The sequence below is a fragment of the Trichechus manatus genome, unplaced genomic scaffold, assembly GCF_000243295.1.
Source record: "Trichechus manatus latirostris isolate Lorelei unplaced genomic scaffold, TriManLat1.0 scaffold00219, whole genome shotgun sequence".
Taxonomy (NCBI): Eukaryota; Metazoa; Chordata; class Mammalia; order Sirenia; family Trichechidae; genus Trichechus; species Trichechus manatus.
Window position 1 is genome coordinate 3,683,463 of NW_004444155.1, and position 9,298 is coordinate 3,692,760.

The 9,298-nt window shown below is 38.9% G+C and overlaps 1 pseudogene; it reads left to right on the forward strand.

The window, feature by feature from the left end:
• Window positions 1-4,910: 4,910 nt before the first annotated feature.
• LOC111822860 (immunoglobulin kappa variable 3-20-like) lies at window positions 4,911-5,570 on the forward strand (annotated as a pseudogene).
• The last annotated feature ends 3,728 nt before the right edge of the window (window positions 5,571-9,298 follow it).

The following is a 9,298-nucleotide window of genomic DNA, read 5'->3' on the forward strand; positions in this document are numbered from 1 at the left end:
GTGGTGATTTAATTTGGCACTTATGTAATGATGTAGTCATGCTCCATGATGTGATCTGATGTGATCAACCAATCACTTGTAAGGGGAGTTTCCTCAGGGGTGTAACCTGCATCCAGTATATTTATGGACATTCTGGCAAAGTGATCTTGCTTGCTCTGCATTTTTCATCCAGTTAATCATCATCTGATCTCTGTTTCTTGGAATTGGAGCCAGCAGCCTGCCATATTGTCTACCAATCTTGGATTCATAAGCCTCCACAGCCATCTGACCTGCCAATTTAGGGTTCGTCAGCCCCTGGAACTATGTGAGTCTGATACCTGCCCCATGGACTTGGGACTTGCTAGCCTTTACAACAACATGTGCCATCTCCTTGAGATAAATCTATCTATCTATCTATCACCTATCTATCAATATGCTTCACTGGTTTTGCTCACTAGAGAACCCAGTCTAAGACAATCAGGATTTAAATTTGTAGAAAAAAAATGTATATCAATAGAAAACTATGCATTGTCTATAACATACCTTTTAGGGTTATCAGATTCTAGCCTTCTTCATTACCTTTGAGATATTTTTTAATTCCTTGTAAATTGTAGGTAACTGATAGATATGTACATCCCATCCTGTCTACTGGAGGCTTAACTGTCCCTCAAAAAAAGTCTGTTTTTGTAATTCATCTCAATATTCCTTTACTCCATATAAATCTACACTGTTTCACCTTTTATTTTGAACCAGTTATAGCCTCTGTCTGGTTCCTTCATTTCGTATAAGTAAAATGTATTATTTAATAAGTCTTCATTTTATATTTGCATAAGAGTTATGATTTTGCCTTTTTTTCTGAAAAAATGTCTTTTAACAAATCTATTTTTATGGTCCCTGTGTCCCTCATTCTCAATTCCCTCCGTACTCAGCTTAAATCATGAACCTTCTTTGCAATGGTTGTCTTCCATATAACAAGAGCTTCCTTATTTCATTCTATTCATCTGGCAAGACCAAAAGGCTGGTTAAAAACCAATCCTCCACATGTCTACCCCTACAACTCTGATGTAGCAAGAGAAAAACACAACCATTCTGACTCGTTTCACCTTAAATTTAAATTTATCATCATTAACCTCAAGAGCTCCTGGGTGGTGTGAAAGGTTAATGTACTCCCTGCTAATCAAAATGTTGGTGGTTTGAGTCACCCAGAGGCACCCAAAAAAGTACCTGGTGATCTAATATCACAGCCATTAAAAACCCTACAGAGCACAGTTCTACTCTGACATACATGGGTTGATAGATTCAGGACGGCATCAACTACAAATGATTTAGTTTATTTTTTTTTCTTTGTTTTTATTTTTAACCTCATAAGAATCCTTAATCTTACCTCCTAATCATATTTCATTTACCTAGTCCATTCAGTCCTCACTCTTTCTCTTTTCTTCTTTCTTCAAGTTTTATTATCTTTTTTCCATCCAAACTTCTAGTCAATTACCTTGTGTTTTACCTGTGAAGCGAACCTCCACAAGGAACTCTCATGTGTTTTCTGATCCACTAACATCACCCTCACACTCTGTCTTCCTTCCTGTTACTGTAGATGAGCAGACAGTCCTCCTATCTGAAGCTAGTCCTCTGTCCCATAACTGTGGCCTACTCAAGAGCATTACTTGGCATTTCTCTCCTCTCTTTCTAGAAATATTCGTGTTCCACTCTCTTTAGCATCATTCCCTAACATGCCAATATCATTTTAAAAGCTCTGTTGATCTCACATGTCCCTCCAGTTATGCCCTGTTTCACTCTTCTTCTTTACCATAAAGCTCACTGGAAAAGTCGTATAATCACATACCCAAATTCCTCTCTTTCCATTCTCTCTTGGACACCCTCTATTCAAGGTGTTATCCTTACTGTCTCACTTCTCTACTCAATGTCACTAGTGACCTCCACACTGCAAATCCAATGGTCACATCCCAGTCTTCATCTTCCAGACCCATCAATAGCATTTCAAACATTGACAATGTCCTCCTTCTTGATATAATCTCTATATTGAGCTCCAGAGTGTCACAATCTCCTTTTTGTTGTCCATCCACACTGCTCCTTCTCAAACTCCTTTGCTGGTTTCTCCTCATCTCCCCACCTCAGAGCTCAGTCCCTGGGCCTCTTCTCTTTTCCATCTGTTCAATGCTTATTGTATTAGTTATCAGATTTAAATCTCTAGTCCATATCTGTTCCCTGAATGACAAACTCATAAATCCAATGGCTTACTTGACAGCCACATGTTGAGGTCTAATACATGTCTCAGACTTAAAAAGTTCAAAACAAAACTCTTAATCTTCATTCCCAAATCCACTCCTCCCACAGTGTTCCCTATCTAAATAAATGTCAAGTTCACCTTTCTGGTTACTTAGAGCAAAACCTTGGAGTCATTTTAAGACCTACTTTTCAACTCACACTCTTTGTCAAAACCATCAGCATATTGTTATCTCTTTTTTCAAGATAAACATCTTCTCACCCCTTCTGCTATTACCACCAACTACTAAAGCAATCATCATCTGTAGCCAAGATGATAGCAATGGCCTCCTAGCTGGTATCTCGTTTGTACTGTTAAGCTACAAATTAAATCATATTCTCTATTGAAAATTCTCCAGTTATTATCACATCATTCAAAATAAAGCCCAAATCCTTAGTCTACAAAATAAAGCCACCTCATGACCTTATGTCTCACTAATCTCCCCCTCACAACTCCACTCCAGCAACACTGGCTTCCTTACTTCTCTCCTAATTTACCGGTTACATTTTTGCCTCAGAAATTTGCTGTTTTCTCTAACTAGGACATTCATGGATTGAATTGTGTTCCCCAAAGATGTCTGTCAACTTGGCTAAGTCATGATTCTCAGTATTGTCTGACTGTCTAGCATTTTCTCATTTGATGTGATTTTCTACGTGTTGTAAATCCTGTCACTACGATGTTAATGAGATGGATTAGCAGCAGTTATGTTGAGGAGATCTACAAGATTAAATACTGTCTTAAGTCAATTCTTTTGAGATATTAAAGAGAGAAGCGAGCAGAGAGATATAGGGACCTCATACCAAGAAACAAGAGCCAGGAGAATAGTGCAACTTTTCCACTTGGGGTCCCTGGTTAAGAAGCTCCTCGACCAAGGGAAGACTGATGACAAAGGCCTTCCTCCAGAGCTAACAGAGAGAGAAAGCCTTCCCCTAGAGCTGGTGCCCTGAATTCAGACTTTTAACCTACTGGACCGTGAGATAATAAATTTCTCTTTGTTAAAGCCATCCGCTTGTGATATTTCTGTTATAGCAGCACTAGCTAACTGAGACAAGGACCCTATTACCTGGAGATATCTCTATGGTTCATTTATTTACCAATATTAAGACTTTGAGCAGATCATACCTTCTCAGGGCAGCCTTATGTCACCGCCTGTTGTAAATTGATTGCAAAAACATCTCCAACTATTTGTCTTTCCCTATAGCCATGATTTTTTGCAATATGACTTTGCATCTCCTCTTATCAAGACTTAGGGATATTTTACCCTCCCCTTGAATAAGAGCTGGTTTTTGAATTGTGTTGACCCATAGAATGAAGGAAAATTGGATAAAATGCAGAAAATAGTACAGTACTGGGTCTAGGCTTCAAGAAAACTTGTGTGTTCTTATTTTCTCCCTTGGAATCCTGTCAACTGCCATCAGAACAAGATAGGGTTAGTCTGCCAGATGATGAGAGAGGGATGGCCCATTAACCCCAAGAGCCCCAGCTGATGGCCAGTCAACTATAAACATGTGAAAGACATAAAAAGCTCATGAGCCTTTCTACATCAGCTAGTACCCAGTTGACATCATCCTACTTTTAATTGCTACTCACTTTTACCCCAGCAAGCTCTTATCCCCTCCTCTGTTTTACTTTTCTTCATAGCACTTACAAAAACTAATAAATATTTTATTTATGGAAGTGTTGATTGTCTGTCTCACCCAACTAGAATGAAAGCAATAGTTTTGTGCATGACACCTAGTAAGCCCTCAGTAAGTATACTTGAATAAATGACTCAATAGTTCAGAAATATTTCTCACTGTTAGAGAAAAGGCCTTGTAATATAAGTAAAGTTATTCAGAGTGTACTGATCAAGTTGCTGAGATCTTACCTGAAACTAAATTTCTTTAACCCACATATTTCATAATAATACTAGTGCATAAGTAATACTAGAATGCCAGGAGTTTTTCTATTCTTACATGAGATGAGCATGTTAATTCAAATTACAGCAGACTAAAGAAACACGGGGGGGGGGGGCAGAAGTGGTTCAGTGCTAGAATTCTTGCCTTCCATATGGGAGACCCGGGTTCGATTGTCGATTAATGCCCCTCATGTGCATCCACCACACTTCCGTCAGTAGAGGTTTGGATGTTGCTATGATGCTGAACAAGTCTCTGCAGAGATTCTAGACTAACAGAATCTGAGAAGAATTTCCTGGTGATCTATTTCTGATAAATCAATCAAAGAAAACCCTATGGATCACCAAGGTCTGATCCTATTGTGCATGGAGTCTCCATGGGATGGCGCCTACTAGATAGCAGCTAACAAAAAGCAATAACCATGATATCCTTCAGTCATCAGATTAAGGTCAGGTGCCCAAGAGAGGAATTTAAAGAGGAAGTTGGCAATTAACGAAAAAAGGACATGGGAAAACTATCAAATATTTCTCGAGTGATTGAGTTAGCAAATTAGAGATTTGCCTTTGAAAGAATGAGGTGCCATTGAAAGAACCCTTGGTTCCAACAGCTCCACCTTCATCCTCCAAGAGAATTTGCATCATCTTTCTTAGATGCCCCCACTACAGGGCTCAGCCCTGTGTTCAGAGGTTGATACAAACAGATCTTTACTAGGGACAAGGTCTGAACAACCTCAGGAGAATCAGAAGCAGAAGATGGTGTTGCCATCCCAGATCCTTGGGCTCTTGCTCATCTGTGTTCCAGGTAAGAGAATGTCCCCAAGTGAAGTGTTTCTTCAGGAGTGATCCTCACACTCCCTTAGAAGAGTAGTGTTGGTATGTGACAGGAAATAATGTCCCTAACAGCACAGGCCCGGTGTTGGTCTGGCCATCAGTTGGAAGAAAATTCCAATCTTAATAGCAAAGGTCAGCATCTCTGGATACATCCCCTTGTGCTTATGATTACAGGTTCTACTGGGCAGATCACTGTCACCCAGGAGCCAGAATCCCTGGCTGTTTCTCTGAGAGAGAGAGAGTCTCCATCAGCAGCAGGGCCAGTCAGAGCCTCCTCTACACTACTTAGCCTGGTACAAGCATAAACCTGGGCAGGCTCCTCAAGGCCTCATTTACCACGTTTCCACCCACGTTGATGGGGTGCCTACCCCGTTCAGTGGCAGTGGGTCTGGGATTGACTTCACTCTCACCATCAGCAGCCTAAAGCCTGAGGACATTGCAGTCTATTACTGTTTTCAAACACCGAAGCATCTTCCCACGGTGGTTGAGCCTCTAACACTAACTCTTCATCAGCACCTGCCCATATGGCTCAGCTGCCCCATCTGCTCCTCAATCAGGAGTTCCTCTGACAGAAATAGCTGAGCATATTCTATACACTGGCAAGTGAAAAACAGGTTATCGGCACTGGGCACAGACAGCCTTGAGCCTTCCTGTGTCCTATCCTTCCTCTCCACGGTCTGAAATATTTTACATAAAAAAATTTTTAAAGATATAGGAGCAACTGGACCAAAAACAGGTAGAAAGGAGGAACCTGGGACTTCCATACACAATAGATTTGTTCTGTGTAACTTCAGTTTCCTTCTCTTGAGTATCCTCTGGACAGCTCCTTCTCCACCTCTTTTAGTCACTTACCTTGCTGCCCTCTCAACCCCTAACTTCGGGATGCAGGTCTAGGCTATTTGCAACCACAGGCTGGCCCTCTCCCATCAGACCCAACCACATTTCCCCATTGCCCATCTCACTGCTCCTCCAAACAGACCCTGTTCTCTAGGCAGACTGATGCTTACTGTCACTTTCACCTGAGCAAAAAGTTTAGAAAATTGAGCATTGGAAAAAGATATACCATGAAAATACTAATCAACATTACCAAGAAAGCTTAATAATTCTAAATGTGTATGTACTTAAAAAACAGAGCTTCAAAAAGTATAAATCAAAAAACTGCTAGAATTCAAAGAAAAAATAAAACAGACAAAACTACAATTGTATATGAAGACTTAAAAATTCTCTTGTTGAATAATAGAAAACGTAGACAGAAAATCAGTAAGGATGTAAAAGACTTGAACAGCAATATCAACAGCTTGATTAATTGGTATGTATAGAACATTCCACCCAACAATAGCACAATACACATTGTATTCAAGTGCATATGGAACCTTTACCAAGACAGACCATATTTTGGGCCATTTCAAAGAATTGAAATTAATAATGAATATTCTCTGACCATAACAGAATTAAGCTAGAAATGAAATGTTAGAAATATACCTAGAAAATTCATGAATATTTGGAGATTACACAACTAATTTCCAAATAACCCATGTATCAAAGAGGAAGGCTCAAGGGAAATTAAATAATATGTACATATTAACCTGAATAAAAATGAAAACACAATATATCAAAATTTGTGAACTGCAGCTAAAGTAGCACTTAGATGGAAAATTTTATGGCATTAAATATTAGAAAAAGAGAAAGGTTTTGAATAAACAATTTTAGCTCAACTTTAGAAAAATAGAAGAAAGAAGAGTAAATATAATCTAAGGTAAACAGAATGAAGGATAAGAGGAAAAATCTATAAAATCACAATTAGTGAAAAATCAATGAAACGAAAACTGATTTTTTGAAATGACCAATAAATTTGGTAAATTTCTAGCCTGACTGGCCAAGAAAAAAAAAAAAGAGAGAGAGAGAATATACAAATTGCCAATATCAGGAAGAAAAGAGAGGCTGTAAGTGTGGGCCCTACTGACATTAGATGAAATGTACAAACAGCCTGAAATATGTAAACCAGCAATATTTACACGAAAAGAAATGCATAATCCAAATTATTCCATATCTATTAAACAGATTTATTCCATAATTAAAAATCTTTAAGGGAGTAAAAAAAAAAAGAAGTAAAGTTCAGGCCTGGATGGTTTTACAGGCAAATTTTACCAAACATTTAAGAAATTATTCCAATTATACATAATCTCTCCTAGAAACTAAAAGAGGCAAAAAACTTCCCAACTCATGAGACCAGATTATCCTGATACAAAACTAAAGAATTTATGAGAAAAGAAAACTATAGATCAGTATCCTTCCTTAAGCACAGATGCAAAAATCCATAAGAAAATATTAGCAAAAAGAATCTATCAATATGTAAAAAAGGATAATATATTCTAACCAAGTGAGGTTCATTCTGGAATGCAAGACTGGTTAAATATACAAAAAACAATATAATTCACCATATTAACAGATTAAAGAAGAAAAAATAGCAGTTAGATAGAAAAAGAAAATGGACTAACTGGTGTCATAACCCAAGAAAACAGAATGTTGTAAATGTAGAGCATTTATAAGCATATAAACAAACAAACAAAACAATAACAACAAACCAGTTGCCATGAAATCGATTTTCATTCATGGAGACCACATGTGTGTCAGAGTAGGACTGCACTCTGTAGGGTTTCAATGGCTATAATCATTCAGTAAGGTCCTGGGTGACACAAATGGTTGCTCAAGGCTGCTAAGCTAAAGACTGGCGGTTCAAACCCACTGCATAAGGCTATGGAAGAAAAGCCTGGCTATTTGCTTTCATAAAGATTAGAGCCAAGAAAATCCTATGGAACAATTCTGTTCTCTAACACATTGGACCACCATGAATCTTTTTCGATTCTGGAGTAATAGATTTGGTTTTTGGTTTTTTAATCTTTCAGATGTAGATCACCAGGTCTGTCTTCTGAGGTACCTCTGGGTGAACTTGAGCAGCCAACAGCCAAGTGCTTAACCATTTGCAACACCTAGGGACTCCTTACAAGCACATAAGGGACACTGACCCTTGAAGAGTATGTACTATTTGTCAGCAAGATTTATTTTTAAGTGTAATCATGTGGTATCTCATGTAATCATTTTCATCATCTGAGAAATTATCTTTTCTATACTCTTTAATATGTTACTAAATCAAGGCCCTCACTTTGTGGTATTTTGTTATGGTAGCCCTAGGAAAGTAAGACACTCCCAAAGTGTGAGAGTGATAAGAACTCAGTGATACAGCAAAGGAGTGAAATAGGAAAGTTCAGTGTCATCAGGCACAGTAACACGACGGTTGAATCATGGGGTTGTAAAGAACTCAAGTCCCTTCTCGACATGATGCAGTTGAAGCCATGATAGACTCAGTCATATGAATCTATCTGTATGGTCAACACAATTGTAAGTGATGCAAAAAATCCTGAATAAAGCGGAGAAGTCTATAAAAGTTTATTACAGAGTCTTTAGAGAATGACTACCTTGTACAAGGGACTTGAGACAGGCTAATCTTCCCTTGAGACTTGAACATTCCTCCATGATTTAGCCAGGAGACATGGCCTCTCAGATAGCGAAGGAAGAAACAGGGCTGAGCATAAAGGAAGCAGCTGGTGCAGCAAAAGCTCAATGATACATAGCCCTGGGGAAGAAGTTTGTGTCCAAGCCTGGAGCACTGTAGGAGGAGTGCTTTAATTCTGTTCACAGTAATAACCTTCCATGACCTCAGCCTGGAGGCTACTGAGGGTGACAGTGAACTCTGTTCCAGACCCACTGCTACTCAACCAGTCCAGACCGTAAATTACCAGGTGGAAGGATGTCCAGGACATGAGCAGTTTAGGAGGCTGTCCTGGTTTCTGCTGGTACCAGGCTAAGTAGTTCTTCTGGTTGGGGCTGTAGAAAAGGCTCTCACTAGACTTGCAGTTAATGGTGATCATTCCTCCTGGAGATGCAGCTAGGAAAGCACTAGACTGAGTCATCATAATGTCCCTACTGGCACCTGGATCAATAATGGACCATAATTGTACATTGTATTATAAGTATATTAAAATATATCTAAAACATAGATTTTTATGTATCATAAATAATCAAATCTGTTATAGATAAAACAATTTTCTTCATTCTTCCTGCAAAAGTAATTTTTCCAACCTTATAAAGACATTACTGTTCTAAACCTCTCACCTGCGACCCAGAGCACCAGCAAGATGGGGAGTAGGGGAGTGACACCATCTTGCTGCCTATCTTCTATCTGATGGGCTCAGGCCCCACAGCCAGGGAAGCACCATTAATAGAGCTCTGAGTAGCCAGCCTAGTACCTG